At 37.4% G+C, this 22784-nt stretch overlaps 1 protein-coding gene across 1 annotated transcript in view; it reads right to left on the reverse strand.

The window, feature by feature from the left end:
- Positions 1-9689, reverse strand: part of USP54 (ubiquitin specific peptidase 54) — a 90803-nt gene extending 81114 nt beyond the window's left edge. Inside the window, exon 1 of the mRNA XM_085312244.1 lies at positions 9636-9689. The gene's annotated coding sequence lies outside the window, so the exon portion shown is untranslated. The remainder of the gene's footprint in view (positions 1-9635) is intronic.
- Positions 9690-22784: the final 13095 nt, after the last annotated feature.

Raw genomic sequence — 22784 nt, forward strand, 5'->3', positions numbered from 1 at the left:
GGGCGACGCCCAGCGCCGCGGGGTGCGGCGGCCCCGGCCCCGGCCCCGGTCCCGGCCCCGCCACCGCGGCGGGCAGAAGCGCAGGCCGTACCGGGCACGCGTGTGGCTGCCCGGGCAGCGCTTCTCCCTGCCCTGCTGCCGCGCCGGGCACCTGCTGCTCCCTGTGCCAGGAAGAGTCGTATTTCAGGGCTGCTGCTTATATGAAGCATTTAGGCAAGAAAAACACCCGACTCTCTCCCGGCAGACTTCAGCAGCATGCTCTAAATATTTCACTACCTGTCCTCCCTTTCTTTCAGTCTTTCTTTAAGGAAAAAGAAACACGGCCACAACCAGATACACTTCTCCGATGCATTTCCCACCCAAGAATCCAACCAGCAGCAACGCTCTCGCTTCTCAAGAGCATGCCTTTCCTCTTCTTCCACCCCCACGACGCTGCGCCCGTTTGTCCGCTGGTTTACAGAATCAGGCATGCAAACATCAACACTTATTTTTAATGCTAGACCGAGATATCGCAATTCCTCCAAAGAAACAGCCCAATTCAACACGGTACAAAACCGATAACCATTTGGGTTGGACCACCAGGGTTTACAAACGGGATCCACTCAAAGTGTAACTGGATCAAACCAAATAACTATCATTAATCTCTTCCCTCATGAAAATCAACAGTCCTCCTACCCCAGCTCAGCGCTCCTCTGAACTATGAGATGTGCTGCAGGACGAGGAACCTCGTAATTGCTATCTGTATCACTTCCGCACAACTGGGCAAGAATCAATTCACATGGAAGAGAGAAGAAACAAATGGAAGACAGCAACACTCAAGTTTCCTGCTCAAGAATCAGACTTGAACATGAATACAGTAGGGTCCTCTTCTGCATCATTCCTCCTATATCTAATCTACACGGAAAAAGCCATTGTACTACAATATACCCAGTCACAGAAACACAGCAGCTGCTTTTAAACCTAGAAGAAATTGCTGACGATTCTCAAGGTGCAGCCATTCGAGCACCTCCTAATTTCTTTCACTGCTGTCAGCACAAATCCAGTAGTCTAGACTGGCTACCAGGTTTAATCATTGTGTCCTCTAACTTCCAGGACAACTTTGAGCAAATCAGCTCATCTCATTCTGCTCCAATTCCTCATCTGTAAAATGTCACCAGACGACAGTTACTTTCCCATCTCTCATCCAGGACTTCAGTGCTACTTTCAGTCTTACTTCCAGGTATCAAAGAAATCATAATAGAAGAAAATGTCACCCATTCTCCAACAAGTATCAAAGATTTTACTTAACCTACTATAGGCATTTCCAAACAATTATTTCATTCTAGGGAAGACCTCCTTTGTACCAACTCCTGTGCAGGGATTGCAACGTCAATCATATCAGCACACATCAAAACCAGCACTGGCCTCGGGAAGGGCAGCGTTCAGAGAAGAAGATGAAAGAAAGCATTCTGGTCTGCATGTAGGTGCCGGCTGAGTTATGCTTTGAGACAACCTTTTGTATCCTCCCAACACGGATTTTGCTTCTTGTTTTGGTAGTGAGGAAGATACCCCAGAAGATACATTTATTAAATTACTTGAATTACAGTCAACTCTCTTTTTCCACTACAGGGATTATTCATTTTGTTGTGACACTATGTCTCAAACAATTCTCTATGGTAATATGTTACAATAGTTTTATCACAGTTGTTAGTTAAATAAAGTCACATGAAATAAATTGATGTTGATGGTAAACACCACTGTTTAACACCTTTACAAGAAGGGCCTATCATCCTTTCAGCTTCCTAAGCTGCAACTCCAAGAGTAAAATAAGTTTTCTTGCATTTTCATTCTCCATAATGTTTCTCCACTTAGAACAAAATAATCAATGACTGAACTGTCTAAAGAAACAAACTAAACAGTTGTATCTACACTACAAGTTTTTTTTTTTTAAGGCCTTGCCAAAAGCTAGGTTGGCAATTCAATAGTGCTAGCTTCAGTTATTAAATGAAGAACTTCTACCAGTTCAGCACTTCATTCTTTAAAATTTCTGTAGCAAATAAGCAAGGTTTTATTTGAAAATATATTTAGAACCAATGAACTTAGGTCCTGAAATTTAAATAGGTTTAAATATACTTCTCCCTCAGTAAAAATATATTGTGATCAAATTTTTTTTATTTTAAAAAGTTATATCGAAAAGCCCCAGCTGATTGCTATCCATCCGGCTTGTCCTTTTAACCACCGAGCTCCCACCCCGACGGAGCCAGCCGCGCAGCGGCAGCCAGAGCCTGGAAGTCGGCTCCTCACAGCGCGCAGCGCAGCCATTGTCTCCTGCATGTTTGCAGCGCTCCTGCTTATCTAGACTATTGTGTCGCCTTCCTGTCGGCGTCCCCTGGAACCAGCGGTTTAATTGGACCAGTGTATTTATACAAATTATAATCCAACAGAGCTATCCAGTGACAGTGTTAATATTCACATCATAATAATTACAGCTCAGTTCTTTTGTACAGTAAAATTAAAATAGATTCTAGACATGATTTTGTTGTACGTAAAGACCATTGGATTTTTTTTTTCTCCAAAAGTCAGAAACCTAAATAAAGTCTCGTTTTACTACCCTAAGTATATTAGGTGCTTTTTAAGAGCACTAACTGCTATGTTTCTCACATGAGACAAATGCCATTTAATTTTAGTATAAGGAGAGCGTTCAGACTCCAACTTTATGGTGAAAATGGAAATGTGTGTATTTGTCTCATCGCCCATGTTTATGCACTTTGAAAAAACTCTCTTGGAAATTCAGCTGAAGAGTAACAGCTTTGTATGGTAGTCTGTGCTAAAGAAAACAAAATGGAGAATTACAAATGTTTAAAAAACGTTTATAGGGATTATAACCAACTCTTGTTAGTTTTCCTTTACTTTTCACACTAGACTTATAATAGTTTCAAACAGCAAAAATCTTAAAATAAAAAATGAGCCACATCCCATTGCAGAAACACATCAGCACCCACTGCTGTGTCAGGAATGGACCTTCTGTTCTTCTGCTTTCCTGAGAACTGAAATCTATTACTCCAACTTCAGATTTATTGAGCCACCATTAAATTGCAAGTTCAGACTGCAGTTCTGTTAAGAGTCACCACAGCATCATACTTCCTCATTAAGATTTATAAATTTTATTTTAAACATAAGTTATAATTCCACAAAAAGAAAGACAAATGCGCCTTATTTTAAAAGGAGGGCATCCAACAACGTAATGCAGCATTCCACTGTGAGAAGTATCCTTCCTTCACAAAATAAGGTGTAATTTTTTTTGTTCAAGAGTAAGTTAATCATTATCTTACTTTTATTAGGTTTAACACAGAAAGTGCAACATGGCACACCATAAAGTCAAGCAGATGGTCGGTTCTTACTCAGTAGATTTTCAAAAGTGCATAAGCAAGGTAGAAGTTCAAGTCCATGAAAACTAAATGATTATGGCAACTATATTCCATCTAATAAAAAAAAAAAAAGCCATGAATTTTCTGATCTACCTATAGCTATTTAGAGCACTTTTTCCTGCTTTAAAAAGCAACAAGTAAGATACAATGTGAAACAATTACGTTGGTCTCACTTAAATCTTCATGAAAATGAAAAAAAAAAAAAAGGATTTTCTGTATACGTGTTCCACATGCTGCTCAAACATTATTTGCTGTCTTGTCTCCAGCATACAGGAATTACAGGATGGATTTTCTAAAATTAATATTGGACTTATACTTTTTTAGACTTCCCTTGGTGGGGATTTTAAGTACTGGAAAAGAGTTTTTTCAGTAAATCAATATTCTACAATATGAGCATTGTACATTTTCCGACCAACTACAGCCCTTCTAATATCCCCACTGATCCATCAGACCTTGCATAAGCATGAAAACTTACCTTCAGGTTACATACTTGGAAGACAGGAATATAGCGAACACAATTTTGCCACTCCACCATCCCTTCACAGTTCTTCTGAACCCTTTCATTAGCTCCTGCATGTTGCCCAGATTGTGCCATATGGCATTATTTAAGTCACATCCTACACAGCTTGGTGACAACCATCCCTGCCACAGATTTCCAAAACTAGAAAGGCTATGCATTGACCAACAGCTTTCTGCAGCTGCAGACTTCATTGCTGCACCGAGGAAGAGCAGTTCCATCGCCCTACCCCAGACAGCTGGCACAAGCTCAGTAGCACCGCAGCGCTCCCAAGCCTCCAGCCGCTCTGACTCTGATCATTTGAATTGCACCAAACTGTTTTTTCCTCATATACTCAGAAGCATCACTACTGCTTAAAGCTGGTTAATGAGAGATTGCAACATTTTGCAATTTCTATACCATGGTGTGTCCTTGTTATACATTCCTCCTACATAGTTGTTTCATCCTTGCAACACCAGTGGCACATACTGTTGGCATCCTCTGAGAGACATTAACATTTTTGGGCACATTTTTCATAGAACATTTTATCGTCGTGGGTATTCACCAGCAATAAATAGCGCTTCTTTGCTTGCCATTACAGTAAGGGTCTCGTGTATTCCAAATATCTACGTTATTTGCTAAATTCATAAAGGTAGCTCTAAATTTTCAATTTAAAAATAAGAATTCTGGCTCTCAAGGTTAAAAAGAATACCATTTAAATATGATCAAAGCCTGAACAAGCACAAACCTGTGAGTTCTTCCCCATGCATCTATCTTTAAGCTTAAAAGCTAATGATCAGCATTTAAATAATCAATGTTAGTAATCACTTTCTTGCAAGTAGTAAGAACAAAACCATCCAACTAGAAAAGTAAGTTATGTGATGATGAAAAACCATTAGAATTTACAGAATTTAGGCCAAATTCCCTGCTGGATGGAGTAGCAAAACAGTAGGATATGATCAAACAATGATCTAGCAGAAGAAAAATAGGAGTTAAAAATTATCCCCTTAGATCAAAACCATTAATATATATATTTTTCACATCACCTCTGAGCTTTTTCCATGATATTCAAGAAAACTCCGCCTGTACTGAAAGCTTGAGTATGTTTCCCTGCAGAATGTAGGGCCCCTAAGCCACCAAATGAGACCTCTTGCCTTGTGTTTAAGGGCTGCTCACTCCCTCAAACCCAGCTGTCAGAACTTTCAGGTTCCCTCACAGAAACATCTAAAAATGGTAATGAAGTAATATGAAAAATCATGCCAAATATGCAAATTGCAGGCAGCACAGAGTAAGTTATTAGAAAGAAGGATCATCAAATGATGGAATTTGCTTCATATTTATCTAAACAAAAAGCTCCATTAAAAAGTGCCTGAGGCTGTCATGAATTCCACTCACAGGCACAGAATTCAAGTTTTGCATGCTATGCTCTACACAGGTTGTTGGCTTCAACTCATGCGATCCTTTATACCTCTTTGAGAAAATAGAAACTAAAATTGCTAACCAGGGTAATTTCCAAGTGTGATGACTAAAGCAGTGCGTTCTAGGGTATAATAATGCAAATACAGACTTGAAATATGCTAACACCACATGTTACAGCCTCAGGTAAGTGAGCATTCACTCACTTCTCAGTGGAGAAATACGCAGTGGAAATTGGGAAAGATTTCATAAACAAAACAATTAGCTACAGTAAACTCCTTGTTTTCTTTCAATAATATGTTGAGTCCCCAAAGAGCTCAGCTGACAACTGAAGTTACTATGAGAGAGAAATAAAACCTGACTAGTGACAGGCCTGTCAAGGCTATAAACTAGGTACAGAGCCAAAAATCCTGTGTGATGTACCTAGGGCTTATGGAATGAGGAACCAACAAAACCAAAATAAAGGCTACTGAGTTAGAAGACTTAAGTGGAAAGACTGGCAGTTTGGGCCTGTCCGCATCATTACTTTGACTAGCGGATACTGTCTTAGGGTAGATTGTCTCCATGTGCACACTGCTGCTTTTTCAATCAGTAACATGAAAAACACTAAATGACTTTATACTTTTATAGATATTGTTCATTAGTTTTAAAATAGTGTTGTTATTCAAAACACAGTTACCTTGGGGGTCAAGCTTAGCTCAGTTGGTTAGAGCGTGGTGCTAGTAATGCCAAGGCCGTGAGCTCAATCCCCGTACAGGCCACTTGTTTCCTCGCTGCACAGGGGTGTTGGACTAGATGATCTCCAGAGGTCCCTCCCAACCCTACTGATTCTATGATTTTATGAAAAAATTCCTTGCGAGAAGCAACTGTCAACTATTCCAGAAACTAATCCTTTTGCTCTGCAATTGGCATTTTTTGCCACAATTTAAGTTCACTTGTATTCTCCTACCTATCACAGATTTATACTTGACAACTTCCTACCTTCTTGAAATAGCTTATTATGTATAGAAAAAATATTATGCCTTCAAGTCCTTTCCTTTTGAGACTAGCATCCCCTCCCTTCAAATTTCTTCAGTCTTTCCTCTGAAGTCCTGTTTTCTAGACCACAAATCATTTGATTACTCTTCCTGCACCCTTCATCCACATGAATTACATTTTCTTGAAGCATATGCTCAGACTGGATGCAATACTTCAGTTGGGGACTTACCTGTAGGTAGGTAGGAGTGGGTGGGTGTGGGGGAAACGTGTTTTACATTATTACACATAATATATAAACCTATACTATAAACATACAAATATTGTATTACATATATTTACTTATTTTACATCTTATATGTACATAAATATATTTATAGTATACATAATATATTAACATGCAAGTTTATATAATATACAAATATATAAAAAATATATTTATCTCTCCCAATATAATGTTTGCCTTATACAATAGCAAGATTTCTGCAGAATTGTCACCTAATTACTTGCTCCTTATCTTATATTTGTATATTAATGTTTTCTGCTTATGTGTAGAACTTCAGTTTGTTCATACTTATTTCCTAATATTTTCTCAAATTTTTCAAAATAATTTGGGACCTTTAAACTTGTCTTCCAATATACTTGCAGTCCCTCCAAGTTTGGGGGGCAATTTTAATCTATCAGTTTTGTAAGCATACTTCCAATTCTGCCATCAAGTTCATTAATTAAAACACTGAAGTGAACCAGAATTCATATAGACTCAACAGACCATGGACATTCAACATATCCATTTCCTTTTGATAGCCAATCATTAATAATCACCTACTAGGCACAGTCATCAACAAGTTTTGCACCTACTCTACAACAGTTTCTTTCAGTATCTTTTCTCAAACGTTTATAAGAATATCACATGAAATAGTGCCAAAGACCTCACTAACATGTTAACATTCCCTGTTTTCTTGTCAATTCCCATGCCTTACTATCACGTTACAGATGAAAATTATACTTGCATGACAATTTATTCTTTCTAAATTCATAGTGGCTGAGAGTCATTTTCTTGTTTTCTCCCAGAGGCTTATACTTTGTGCAAGAATTTGTTCAAAACACTGAAGACAGAAGGCCTATTATTCCCTGGCTCCTTCCCCTTTACCTATTTTCTTTTCCAGTTTTCCAGTATCTCAAGTAATTGCTAGTAGTACTGAGATAGGCTACACCTGATGAAATTCATATTTTTTTTTTTAAGTGACTGAAGCTAAGAAATAAGTTATCTGAATAACTTACCTGAGTACTAAGAAGAAAGGAAAGTACCAGCTTTGGATTTGTCATCAAACTCTTGTATGTGCTTTATGCTTTTTATTTTCTTCTTACAAAATTGCTCTGCCTATCAAAAGTCACATTATAGAACTATGACAGGCATTTTTAGGCAACTAGAAACACTGTAGTAGAGGACACCTCTCCAGGCATCAGTGCTGTAGTGCTGCTTGTAGACTTCACAGAGACCTCATGAAATTAAGGGTTTAACAAGAAACAGGTATTCTAAACTGGGTGGTAATTTCTAGTTCAGAGGCAATACAGAGTAGTTCTGCAACAGGACAGTAAAACTGACAGAACCAGGACTTTGTTGTAATCCAGACTTGCCATCACACTAGCTAGGGCTAGACCAACTAGAGGACCCTTTGCAGCATATAATTAACATAAAAGCTGCACTAAAAATCTGACTCTGTACACCCAACGAAGTAGTTATAGCTAGTCTGGCTGAGTGAATGTGGGTACTCTGTCTACATGTACATATACATACAGTGAATAAAAGACTGCAGAATAAAATCTAGATAAAACTTGACATTGATGAGATTGCAGAATTATGACTCCAGGGATGCATTTATTCCGACAGCCCAGTGCACAAAACAAGAACTTTCTGTACATTCCTACATAGTTACACCATTACATTCACAAATGTTAGTTACTTGCTATCATCGCCCAGAATGAAACTACATAATAATAGTCTTATTATAGTACATGCGTATGTGGAAGTGGCAGCTTAAGATTTAAATGCTTGATTTGATTACTTAAAAATAGCAGTAAAGAGTAGGAAAAAGAATTTAAAGAGATCAGTAGCTGAGTGTAGCCATGCTGATTTTTGCCAGATAAGAATGCTTAGGCATCTACTCAGTTAAGTGCATTGTAGGGTATTTACCACGCACCCAATTTCCTTTTCACAGGCATTCACAGGCACAATGATTACACAAAACAGAACACTGTTTGTTATCTTCTGTGTTCACTAAGCATACTTGTAGCCTTCTAGCTCTTCCCTGTATTGAAAAAAAAATCTCACTTTGCAATAACAGAGACAAAAATAGTAAGAGAAAGTAATACAACTGCAAATTAAAATAAACAAAAACAACCTATCAGGAAAACATGGAAGGATATTTAGTACCCAAAACCATCTTAACAATTAATTAGATTCTCTAGAACCATCCAAAAATTATATGATACATTGGATGAATTTATGACTATACATTATAAATAACAGAGAAAAATCTAATGAGTTTAACTTTAACGGGGGAAAAAAATGAAACTACGATCCATGTAGGCTAAGATGGTAAAGTAGTACTGACCTTTCTGGGATCGCCCGAGTGCATCTACTTAATATTACTAACGCTTTAAAGAAAAAATACCATTCCAGATATATTCTGCTTTTATCCATCAGAGAGGAACAATGATGAATCATTGGTTTGTCATGACTTAATATACTGATCATCAGATGACCTGCATTAACTGATAAATGCATGCCTACTCTAATTATACTGAAAAGTAAAACACATTAGTATAAAACACCGATGAATTAGCTATATAAATAAGGGAAATCTCAGATAATATATTAACAAAAGAAAATCTTCATTGCAATCATTCAGTAACTAATTTATAGATCACCCCATTTTATTCACGAATCAAAGTAATCTACAATGACAAATATTTAGGCTTCAAATTTTTTTTGTGATAGAGGTGCACTTAAAAAAAATAAAAGCAGGCATGCAAAAATACATACAAATATTTAGACTAAAAGGTCAGTGTGTTGAAAATTTGTAAGAATGTTACAAATTAATCTATCAAATCCTTCTACCAATATTGAACACTAACTAATCATCATTAGATAGCATTCCACTATCCACTATCAAGTGTGCTAGAATTCAGAAAATTTTGAAACAGACATTAATTTACTTCATTAAAAAAAATCATACATTGTTGTCATTTAATTATTACAGCCCTTATAACTTAATCATTTCAGCTGAGAGTTCAAGAACTTAATGTGTTCAGAAAAAGTAACCTGGTAACTGGCATACCTTGCAGGAAGACTGTAGACATGATTTGCACTGCTGCTTCATATGTCACAACTATTTCTGTGGATAAAAAAAACAAAGAGACATTGATGCAGGATTCTAACATTATCCTTAGAGAAAAGTAAAAGCTCTTTTATATCTAGCTCACTATCTGCTACATGATTAGCTTCTGTGATATACTCACAACCACACTGGAATTTAATTCTAATACATATTTACGTTAACAATTCCCTAGCAGAATTTGAATTAGTTAATACAGTCAGGAACCAGCTGTATTCACAATGCTTGTTTACACTATATTTTAGCCACAAGCTGAGTACCACCTTCTGTATGGTCAGAACCCACAACAAGAAATAGTCACTGCTGATTAATCTATGCTTAGAGAAAGACCGAAATATGCAGTTGAGCTACTGAATTAGATTTAATTTCTATCATTTGTGTACAGATAAGCACATAGGCAACATGAGCAAGATCATCTGCTAATTCGTAACAATATATTCACTGTAATGTAATATAACTATGGTACTTTGTATATCCTCCAAGAATATTTTTTTCCACCAGAAGAAACTAGCATATTTTTGAACAATTTCTGTAAAAAGACAAGCAGAGTAAGAGCTAGTTGTTCCAATGCTGTCACGTCCACAGTTCAGTGAGAACAGGAACCTGAACTCCTAAATCCAATTCCTAGTTCTGTGCTAACAACCTCCAACAAGCAAAGCCTCCGTGTCCCTCAGTTCTCTTTATCTGCAACATATCCTACTAAAGGGGAAACATAATAGTTAATATCTGGACCTAAACTTTTTTTTTTTAATCAAAAAAGAGTTCATTTAGATTAATTTGAAATTTCAAGCAGCAAGAGGAATATTGCCTGCCTATGTAGCAGACCCAACAAATGAATCCTCCGCCCCTTGCTTGCCAGCGAAACCCCAGTTGCCAGGCCCCCCCGGCCGGCGAGGCAGCGGCGCCACGGAAGGAAGCTGACCCCCCTCGCAGCAGGCTGGGGCCCACAGGGCGGCTGCGCGCGGCTCTTCCACGCAGGCTGATGCAATAAAGCGGAAACTAACGCCATAGTGGCCCTGTTCTTGTTCCTCTACAATTTTAGGTCCTGTCATCTTTTCCAGAACATCATCCCACCCACAGTTACTTTTCGAAAGGCTGAGCTAAACCTGATGACGTTAGCAAAGCAAAGCAAACCGCGTGCGTTCCTTTCTTAGGCAAGAGCCTGCTTTCACCCACAGACGGAACACGCCGACCTGCTCTCCTGGTTATTTACTTCCCCCTTGATGGGTCAATAGTTTTCCAGTTTCAAATCTGGCTACTTTGAAACTGTGAAGGTTAAACTGATTACTTTTTTTTTTCTTTAATCAGACCCAGCTCCATTTAAAAATGTGCTTATATGGTACCGAATGCACAGAGGTCTTGCCAACATATATTTTGGCAAACAGAGACATTCATTATCCCTGCTTAATAAGATACAGCAAGAATTAATCTAGAGCAAGGACGGAAGACAGAAGAACTTAGACAATGTACAGCCTCACTAAAACCCACCTTCTATAAGCAAGCTAAAAAAAACCCCACAATTTCACAGAGCACAATGGGATAATTTAATTCAAATATAATCTCTGCAAAGCTGTAGCCCAACACTTGGGATAGAGGTGCCAGGGTCCTGTTCACCTACCTCAGAGGAAGTAAGTTACCTGCAGCTACACAAAATTTTAAAGTATTATGTGTATAAATTCATGATGCTCCTAAAGCTCAACTCTCACCCTTCCCTGTTGGCAACTACCAATCTGCCTATGCAAAGAGACAACGAAGAAGCTATGACACTAAGTGCAAATATACAGGCTTGGAATAATAATTACCTACAACCCCGTCGTCAAATTGAGGGCAAAGAGGAGGAGAGAACCACAAAAACTGAAAAACTAATCTATTCTGGGGAACAACCAATGGCAAAAAAAAAGGAGGCTGGTGGAAGTTCAAAGAATCAGAAATGTAAAATCAGCAACCTGCAGGGGAACCCCAAATAGACCATTCCCCTACTCATTACTGCCCTGATGACTAAACACAAAAAACTCCAAAGCAATTTCACCCTGAAAGTACACAAAGATACCAGTATTTCCTCCAAGAAGATATGTTTCTTTATAAAATGTCAAGTGGATTCTTGGCAGTGGTATAGGTTGCTTACTCCAACTTCCAATCTTCAAAATTTCAATTTTAAAGACATTAATCTGCCAACAGGGCAAGAGGGTAACAAGCTGTGACATTAAGTTCAAATAAGCTTATAGACAGGCACAAGATTTGGCACTGAATTTCTTAAAGAGTATGCAGATAACAGGCAAATATTGTACACAACTTTTGTTGGTTTGGGGGATCTTTTTCCCCAAATACAGAAATCAAAAGTACATTTAAGTGAATGGTGTTATTTTGGTATATAAGTTTTTCCCTTCTCAAGTGATTTTGATAATTATAGTATGCAAAGGATGCTGAACATTGAAAGGAACTATTAAGTAAGTAGACTTTGCAGGTGTGTCATTTGTTTTGGAAAATCCTAGACATGAGAAAAAAAAATGAAGCATGAATCTATTTGACGATTATTTTCTTCAGGAAAATTCTATCCTTACAGAAAGTTAAAAATGTACACGTTCCAAAATCCAGAATTCAAGGCATAAAATATTAGCTTTGTCGAGACTTTGTAAGGCTCCATTAACGTTATTACGTTTTTACAAGATCGGTAAGAAAATCATCTTTGATCATCGTTGATTGGCACGGTACAAAGAACACTTTTCCAGAAGTGCAGGGACAGAGGAAAATTCCTCTAGAGAAAAATGGAAAGTTCTGCGTAGCAGTCATTGTTGCAGACATGCTTTTTCTGCAAGAGGTACATTGTGCTACTACTTCCTTTCTTTCTGAAGAGGTAAGCTGCTCATGATATAAATATTAAGGACAGAGATAGCCTTTGCAGTCAGAAGCCTCCATGTTGTCCTGAGCTAGGGCATCTATGAAGAGAAGGTAAAATCCTGTCTTTCATTAAGAGAGACTGAAAGTTTATCATTCTTCTCAAGAAGATCGAAAGTTTTTCACAGCCTCTTTAGAGGAGCCTAGAATTGTTCATCATCAGTTTTTGAAAGATTGAAATCAGCATCACTGCTTCTGATCAGTTTGATTATCTGACCTGCTAACAGGAACTCCCCCGTGATGGAGCTAATACAACTTCTCCCCCCCCCCAAATAAAAAACAACAACAAAAAAATGCATTAACCAAACAGGTTAATACACGTACCATAAAGATACTAAGCATAAGGGTGAGTGGAAGACCCTTCATTTAGCTGGACGTCACTGTCACTTGTACTCATTAGGGGTTTTTTGTTTTAAGACCAAAGAGCGATTGCAGAACTTTGCTTGACTGCACTGCCCAGCAACGGCAGGAGCAGAGGGGAGGCAAATTCCATCCTCAATTTCAGCGCTAAAATTCTACATACAGCCTCCCTGACCACGGTCTTCAGGCTAGGGGATATGAGGTGCAACTATTTCTGGAAGTACTTTTCCATCGTTCCCTACTGCTCACCTTCCAAAGCAAGCCGCTGGATCTCACTTACGCAGTCACACCAGAAAGCGCTGCCAGCATCCACGTCATAGCAATGTAATTCGGCAAACCAGGGAGTCTTGGCGAGGAGAACACAACTACGGAGTAACAGGGGTTCTGCTAACATATTCAGCTGATTTTTTATTTTATGCTTTTTTCAAGGACACTTAACACTAAAGAGCCTATTTGATCCTCTTCCACTTCAAAAGGGTAATACTGAAATATAAAAGGGATATTTAAGAGTAAACTGAGGTCAATTTTGTTTATCACCAGTTTCATCAAGAAAATAGTAATATTAAACAGAGAACCAAGATTATTTCTTCTCCAGACCTTCTGCAATTTTAAATAGGTGGTAACCTCTTCATAAAACTGTACTAATATATTAGAAAGGCTTAAACTATTTTAGTTTCTATAATTCTGTTCTTCTTGTGATATAACTATGAAGACAAAAGACATTATTTTTAAAAAGTCTCAAAACAGTAATTCGTCTGATTTTTTTTAATATCACTTTTTTAATCTCCTTAAAAACTGGTTGTAATTAAATGAAAATTATTTTTAGCCTCTTTCTGTCTTTGTTCATAGTAAAAGCAATTAAAAAGCAAAAAAATCCCAAGAGCTTAGTGGAAGCAACATACTCAGCAACAGGCACATGTATACAGTGCCTTGGTGACTTCCTGCTCAAAAGTCATGCTAAACTCAGAAGATAGGCTTGACCTTTTTTTTCATTTTTATTAGGAAAAAGAGTATATTGGCTCTCTTGTTTTATTTTTTCTTGAGCACGTTATACTTAAGTTATGCTAAATCTTGCCAACAGCTAGAATTTGTTCTGAAAAATATTTTGCAATGTGTCAGAAACCTCTCTTTCTTGTACAAAATTAATGCCTGCTTACCCCAAATAAGCAATTTATTAAATTAACAATTTCTTAAAATACTAGAACCTATAATTTCATAGGTTGGTAAAGTCTTCTGAGGAAAATAGCTTGAACCATGCTAAATCTTTACAGAGGTATTCTTCAAAGCAAGCTCAATTACTTTTAATTTATAATTTAATATGATTTATTCACGTCTTTGCACAGCAGTATGCACCTCTGCATTTAGTGTTCATGCCATTACTCAGATTAGTTCCAGACAAATTGGAGTAAGAGAAAGGGAAGCCCCTGAATAGGCACTTGTAAGATTACTGCACACTTTTTTTTATTGATATCATCAAAATAAAGTAGAGGGGTAGAGACATGAGCAAAAAAGCCCACATAATCATTTTCAAACAGATAAAGCTAATTTTGAAGCAAAATAAGCTAGATTGATATTAAATGTTTCCTGCTATAAAACTCAAAATGAAGAAAATCCAACAATTAAGTGAAAGAGTTTAAGCTTATTTAAAAATACTTTGTTTTAGACTTTAGATTCCTATTTAACTAAATATTTACATAGATTTTGATTCATTTGATATGTATAGATGAGAAAAAAAGGTCAAAGCTTAAAGTTTGTTGGTGAATGACATATCAAATCCTAATTCCTGTACAAACAATACGTACACTACTTATCAGAGGAAAAAAAATGTACGATTTTATAAGTGACACTTGAAGTAACGCTTTTCACAACAGTGTTGAGCCATTCAGCTGGGAATGGCACTGCAAGCATCACGCATTTTCCACCTCCTCTCTCCGAAACCTCACGTATCTCTCTGCAGAGTAAGCCTGACAGAGAAGATCTTGCCAGTACTGCTCTTCTACGTAGAAACATTCCCAGCTCCACACTACCAGAAAAAGCAATTTCAACATGAAATTTTCGCTCTTTAATAACGGAAATCTCTCTGTCCTGGTAGAGTTAACAAGGCTCTACCATCTTTTGCCTACGAACACAGCCAAGTCCTACAGGAGCGAGGACTGAAGACAGTGAAACAGCCCAGGTACCTTTTCAACTGCAGCTGTGATACCAGACAAACAGGCAGAGGAGAACAGATTACAAGCAAAAAAAATGAAAGGAGAAAAAGAGAATAGAGAAGTGGCAAACTGCTTAATTTATGAGATAATTATATTGCTGAGTAGGGCCTCTACAATTATGAGTAACAGTAATGGACTGATAGATTAAGCTACCTTGCTACCTCTCCCAAAAAAGAAGAAACTTTTGCTTTAAGAAAACACATTTGCAAAAACAAAACATGATGGTTTTGGAAAAGGGGCTATTTTCTTATCAAATTTATAGTTTTAAATGTGGTTATCTAAAAGAAAAAAATAATATAAATACATTTTGTTAATAGGAAATTTATATTCTCTACTTAACTATTCTCTCCCAAAACAGCAAATTTTAAATAAAATGGCAAAAATGATTTTTTTTGAAAAGCTTGTCTGAAAAGTTCATCTAAGGATGTTTAGACTAAAGAATTTAAGCGAATTAGGAGCAACTGAAGCCAGCACTTTCAATGAAAATTGTTGCCCACTCTGCAGTATTTTGACATATGTCAAGAATATTCATAGAAACTCTCCAGATATCATCAAGTACAATATTATATAAGTACTGAATAGATTGGTTGGGCATAATGATGTCCATAACAGACGTTGCAGAGAATGCTTTATTTTAGCAATCATGTTTTGTGAAGCTTTGCTGTATATTTATTAGCATGCCTCAGGTACAACAGAATGAAGTTCTAAGGAACAGTTAGAGTACATAATCAACACTTTTCTTGTATTTCCCCCCCCCTTTTTCTGCCCCTCCCTCTGACCTATTTTCTTGAATAACATGCATTTCTATTGAGGGCACTAACCTGTTTCCATGTCATAGTAACAGCTCGTGTTCCAATGTGCTAAGAGATACATTAGCTGTTGTCTATTGATCCATTTATAAATTCGTTCTACTGGGAATACCAGCAGGAAAATCAGAAAGTCATTTGCTATCCTATGCTTCGTGACATACTTTACTCAGTAATGATTTCTCAGAATACATTTATTTTAACATTTTATGAAAATACTTACGGAAGAATCCTCCTCTTCAAGCAGTCTCCCACAAGTCTGAATCACTCGTGTATTTTTAGTCCATTCATTGTTTTCAAAAATGAAAACGTAATAAATCACATACCAAATTTTAAAAGAAAAAAACAAAACCATAAAAAGCACACGCACCAAACAAGATCTGCTGCCCACACTCATCTACCTTCTACAGCGTAGTAGAAACTAACAAGCAAGGTGGTCTCTGCTCAAGAGTGTAAATGCCAATCCTAGGCTGAAGCAGAGATACAAAACAAGGCCAGTTTCCCCTTGCTTCCCTGAAGGCTTCTCATTTGTGAACCTTTTTTCCCGCCATTGACTACACAATGTATACTTCAATATAAATTTGGGTGAGCTTCCCTTTAGCGTACATTAAGTTTTAATGCTTCTCTTCTCAAAAATCTTCTATAATCCAAACTGTACCATGGAAAAAGAACTCTAGACAAATTGTGATTATTTTGCATTTACTACAGATTATCCTACCTGCTTCTACTGTTTCTACTATTAACCTTCAGACCAGTAATTACTTAATGCTTATTTGCAATATATCTATACAGAAAAAAAAAAAAAAAAAAAAAGTGTGCCAGTTTCATAGGCTTGACTACACTTTAAAAATAGATGTTTACAACAAACCCACATTCACTGTTCCAATTTGAAAGGGATTGGAAAGCAGTTGAGCCTTACAGCTCAGAAAATTCAGATGGTTAAAGACCACAGGGGAAAATAATTCTAAAAGTAAGGCTTTTAGCCTGCAAATCTGGGGACAAGTTTAACCAAATCTACGCATCAAACCTGTCATGACAGAATATAACAAGCCAGAGCCTACTGAAAAATATTTAAGCAAAAGAGCACCAGGATTCATGTCTTGCCACACTTCTGCAGCCAACAACTCACCAAAGCCTTATCTGCAATTCTTTCCAAATCTTTTCCTACCAGTCTTTACTTCTATCATTTATAAGAAGTCTTAAGACATCTCCACTGCTGCTTAATTTTCATTGTCTGCTCTTCATCTTTGGAAAAGGCTCTAGAAATGAATACTAAATTTAAAAATATTAAAGGTCACAACCCAAAATATTGTACAACCCACTCCACTGATAAGCAGATTCCTCCGCCCTCTGCATCATTCTGCATCACGCTAACGAAGAATTGTCAAGTATAACTTCAGTCGAGCATCCCATGGAAGCTGGTTGTTGCTAATTTAAACAGCAGTGGAAAGTGAACAGCTTAGACCAAAATAAACTCATATTTAAGAGGCATAATGCAGGTAAGGTTTACATGCTTATATCCATCACAAACAAGAACATGAAATGGTATCATTTGAGGCTTGGAAACATGTTCAGAAGAAGGAACCATTCACAATTTAAAAAATGAGATTGTTTTAAATTGTTTTTAAAAAATGGATTGTGCAATTCTTGAAAAAGCAAAGATTTAGATTTTCTGCTTTTTTTAGGAGAACCCTGGGAAACCACATGCAGTGCAATAACAGAGATGGGAAAAAAATGACAAAACAGATATTGACCACATCCTGTGGAACAGGAATGCTATGTAAAAAAAGGAGGATATTGCTCTAAGTGAGGTACTTAGATCCAAAAGTGGGGTAGAAAATAAACGGGTCCAATGATATAACAGACAGCATGATTATATAAGCCTCACTTCATTAGTAAACTAGGCAGAAAATTATTTTTATTATTGCCTGCAGAAGCAAATGACCAAAATTGGTTTCCTCACAAAACTTTTTGAATCCATTGCCACATGAACGTAGAGATGTCAAAAATAATTACATTCCTATAAGTTACATGAAAACTGATGGTCAAGCAGAGGAAAAAGACCCAATTTGCATGTTTAGTGATGGAGAAGTAGGCAAAAATCCTCCTTTATATTTTCCATTTGGCAGTATGTCAATCAGTACAAATCAGCCACAACACTGTCTCTTGTTACAGAGGAAAATGGGGTTATGGACTGGAGGAAATCGATAAGGAGATAAAAAGACAAATCCAAATCCATAGGAATGCAAGTGTTACTTCTGCAGCTCACAGAAATTATGATCTGCAGATATTAACTTGTTTTAATAGCCTTACAACCCGAGAAGAACAGACATGTATTTACATTTCTTGACCTCCTCCTGTTATGTAGGTTGCCTAGAAACATTTTACATCAGAACAAATGGAAAAATGGATTATGCTGTCCTATCTGGCTACTCCAAATATTTTGTTTAGCCTATTTTATGAAACCTATGGAAAAGAAATTATTTTCCTCTATGCTTTTACAACATTGAGCAGAGTGAAGCTGTTTAGTGAAGAACAAATCAAGTAGACATGCAATAAGGATAATATACTCTGAAAAAGTCTCCATAGGTAAATGCAAATATGGATGCAACATGCAGAGATGTTGGTGGGATGACTACTAATCATATTTCATTTATTTTCTTAGCAGCAGCCTGAAGCTATTAATAATTCCCAGTACGCTACTTAGAGCTGTGGATTCATTTTCCATTTAATGGCAGCAATAGGTTCTTAGTTAATGGTCTTAAGATAATGCTGGATTTTGCCATATGGTTGGATTTCTATGAGGGTTTCCCATGAAAAGCCAGAGAGTGCAAGAAATTGTTGCTATATTTAACTTCAGTGTCCTCACATGCACGCCAGACAATTGGAATGGACAGCGTTCTAGTATTTACAAGTGCAAACGATGCTCAATATTTACCGCATGTTCTGCTTAAGAGGACTACAGGGATTTTAAGCAAGAGAACATATGGATAGATCAGAGGATTGGTAATAGAGTACTGAGCATTTCACCTCGAGGTCATTGGTTCAAATCTAGACTGGTTAGTAATGAAGGCAAGCTATTATCGTCTGACAGCTCTAGCCTTTGTAAATTGATTTGTCAGGCTCAGTCCTGTTCCCATCAAACACAAAACTCACCAACATAATTTGCATTCCTGCAGACAGTTTCATGCCAGTTAAGTAAGTATAAATCGAATAGAAACAGAGCTAATCTCTTCCTCCCCAGGCACTGTCTGCAGGTGAGGAGATAGTGTCAGAGCAATGGTGAAAATCATACCACCAATAAACACAGCACATCATTCCATGGATAATGATGACTTTCATCTCCCAGATTCCCAATTATAATTACCTCTTCATCCGTATCAAGTGTTTCGTGTTTTTATATTAAATAAAGAAGGGAAGGAAGAAAAGACAACAATATGAGGGTTCTGAAAGCGAAATTTTTGCAATGCTGCTTACAGATATTTCTTTGAATATCTTGTTCAAAGACGCATTTCATGAAGCTGAAGGTTTTGGAGAAAATGGTCATAGTCCTCTCTAAACAAAATTGAATTTATCATCTATTTTGTTATGAGATATTTGTATACCAAGGCAAAAATGTTTAAATAATACTTGCAGCAACAACACTTCAAACTATTTCCTGCAGACAAATTCAATTCAGAAATGGCTTTATTTACAAGATACCACAAATGAGACTAAAGAAATCATGATTTTAAGGTACTCCTTTATGGCAATGCTAAACAGAAAAGTTAAGGATTTGTCCACAACAGCACATAATTTTTCACATGCTTTCATAATTTGAACAAAAATAGCCTTAAGCATCAAACCCCTATGTCTAGCCCATCACAGTTCCATTGCCTTTTAATAGTTTGGCAACAATCACACCAAGCCCTCTGTAGGTATCACAGCTCTCCATTTTACCAGGTAGTAACTGCCACAAAAGTGAGACATAGAGTTTTAATATAATACCATGAAGATCACCTTCATTTCACATTATTAGGGCATTAGACAACAACATTTACCGAAAGTTTTGCATTCTGTGAGCACAAAACATTATTTATAACATCTAAGACTGCAACTGAATACATCCGGTTCAGAAATTTCAAAAGTGTGGAAAAATAAACATAAAACAGGTCTTCCTGTGCTCCTTGCAACCTCTGTATTTTCTACTAAGTTGTTGGTAACAAATCAAAGCCTTTCTTTTCCAACAGCTCCAGAAACTAAACTCATACCGTAACTTTAGGAAAACCACGACAGGTTAACTTCCCAACTGGACAGTAAGCTGAGTTTTTGAGCTGGCATGTAGTACACTGCTGTAAAATCAAATTAGCACAGCCTAGTGATAGCTAAGCTTAGCCAAGTACTGCTCCTGTGACCCAGAGCCCACAGCTGGTAAGATCCACCTAAACCTCTTAACTTTCTCAGGTCACAGAACCCCATCCATCCAGTGACACAACACAGTGAAAAGATGGGGAAGGAATAAATTGCATGCTAAAGTTGCATGTCACATCACACAGTAAGAGACCTATATAATACATCATGTGACTTCAAAAATAGCGTCCAGAAGCAAACATAAGGCAGCAGCCAGAACGCATTCCTTGTAGGGTGCACGGCTGGGAAAGAGGAGTGCCTATAGAGTCTTATAAAATAAAGACTGCCTGTTACTTGACTTGCAGTAACAGGAACAACAGAGATACATTGGTGTAAGACTACTAAAATTCCTAGAAAGCCAACAGCAAGATTCCTTGCCTCTCCTCTCTGCCACCCAGCACTGCCTGTCTGTGCTAGGGAACAACCTTCAAAGATGGAAATACGCAGTAACTTTGTAATGGCAACTGCAGCTGATATTGATAGAAAAGAAAGAAATTCAGACAAACTTTATACAAAGGCAAGAATGGGAGTATTTCAACAGAGAGCAAATCAACATAAACTGTTTGAATAAATGTGGGTGGAACATATGTTAGAAGCTAAAGAATATGTAGGGAATTCAGATGGATAGAATTAAGTTTCAGAATGCTGGAGGAGAAAACTGAAAAAGCTAGCAAGGTCAGTCCTACAGGCACTAATAAGCGAGTTTACTGTAAGACGCATATTTTATTATTTCTGAATAATAAGTAAGCACATAAAACAGTTGTGACTATTTATCTCATCCTCTTACCTCCATTTCCCTTTTTGTATCTCCTGCTGCATTTTGCATATACTGTAAGTTATTCATGACAGCAGTGACTGTTCTTTATACAGATATGTTTATACAGCACTCAAACACAAAGGATTTTAAATTCGGACTATGGTGGATAGAATCTACTGTAACTACAATAAAGTGATACCTAAGAGTCTGCTACTATTCTGCCATCTCTAGGTAACAATGTTTTTGAAGCTTCACAAACTCGGGGGGGGGGGGGAACTTTCTCTTTTATGTACTCTCCATGAAAATTCACATAAGAAGGTGTAACACCTAATAACATCATCAGGACTGGATAAAGAAGGATTTAAATTCCCATTATCCTTTTTAATGAGCTCGTGACTACAGTCTCAAAATAGATTACTAACCCAGAACAGAGAGAAGAACTGGCATAATTTTATTCACATTGACTGAAAGAAATGAGCTAAAATGCTATTACAGCTGTCAGTAGCATAAAGAAAGCAGAATTTCTCAGTTCTCTGGGATAGATATAAGTAAATTTGTCTGTATAGTAAATTTGTCAGAGAACACTGTTGCAAAGGCCTTCCTTACTGGCATTGCAGAGGTTAGCAAAGAAAGGCTATTTAATTCAGTTTGAATGACATGCAGCGTGCTTGATTAAATATATTCTTGATTACAGTTTAAGGAGTACCCTGTCTAGTGAAACTGTCATTATTTGTTCCAATTCCTTTATCAGAACAGATTTCAAGAGACTTTTCTTAAGCCCAAAGCATATTTTTGACAAATTTTTTTAAAGTCTCATGTTCAAGCTATGTATCACCAATCACCAATCTATCTTTCATCAGAGTAGTACTTTTTCTCCTTCCAGGAAAAAAAAAAAAAAACAAAAAACATACACACACACAAAACTATGTATCTTGCTATTATTGCAATTGCTATTGTTTTCCAAAATTGCTACTCAATTTTATGTGTATTGCAGCACAAAATCTTTCAGTCCCAACAGTAGCACAGGCTTAGAAGTTTGTTTCTACGCATATTTCTTTCTTCCAAATTACATAAAAGATTACAGAATTGGGGGTGAGTCCTGTTTCACATGTATATTTTTTCCACGACTGTAACTCTCAGAATTTGTTCTGCCATTTGAAAAGCATTTTGAACTCTTGCCACACTCATAGTCAGCCACTAAAACACTGACAGCAATTTTACTCGGCCAAAAGACCAGAAAGCTGTTGTGCCTGCAACTTCCCAAAAACAGGAGGTATATCTTGCTTCAGTTTTTTTTAGGGCTGTAATCCCCACATAGTCTTCATACTGAAGAACAGGTTTCAAGGAAAATCAGATGCTGCAAAAGCAAAGAACTTCCACTTTTCTTTTTGCTTTTAGAAAAAAAAACTTTAGAAAAAAATACCCCAAAATGTTTTTGCCTAATTGAACGAGCATAATCAATACGACACTTCAAACAAGCAGCATCTTCCACTCAGGAACTTCTACCTAAGTTTCATTTCTGACAGTAGCTGGCCGCGGCGGAGTCATTAAGCAGCGCAAGGCGACGCCGGCGCTGGTAGTTGCGAGGCCGCCCGCCCCCAGGCGACCTCGCGGGCTCTCGCCCGCCTCCGACTCCCCCCGGAGCCGCCCGCCGCTCCCCGCCCGCCGCTCCCCG

The sequence above is a fragment of the Rhea americana genome, unplaced genomic scaffold, assembly GCF_003343005.1.
Source record: "Rhea americana isolate MKP2758 unplaced genomic scaffold, rheAme1 scaffold_36, whole genome shotgun sequence".
Lineage (NCBI taxonomy): Eukaryota > Metazoa > Chordata > Aves > Rheiformes > Rheidae > Rhea > Rhea americana.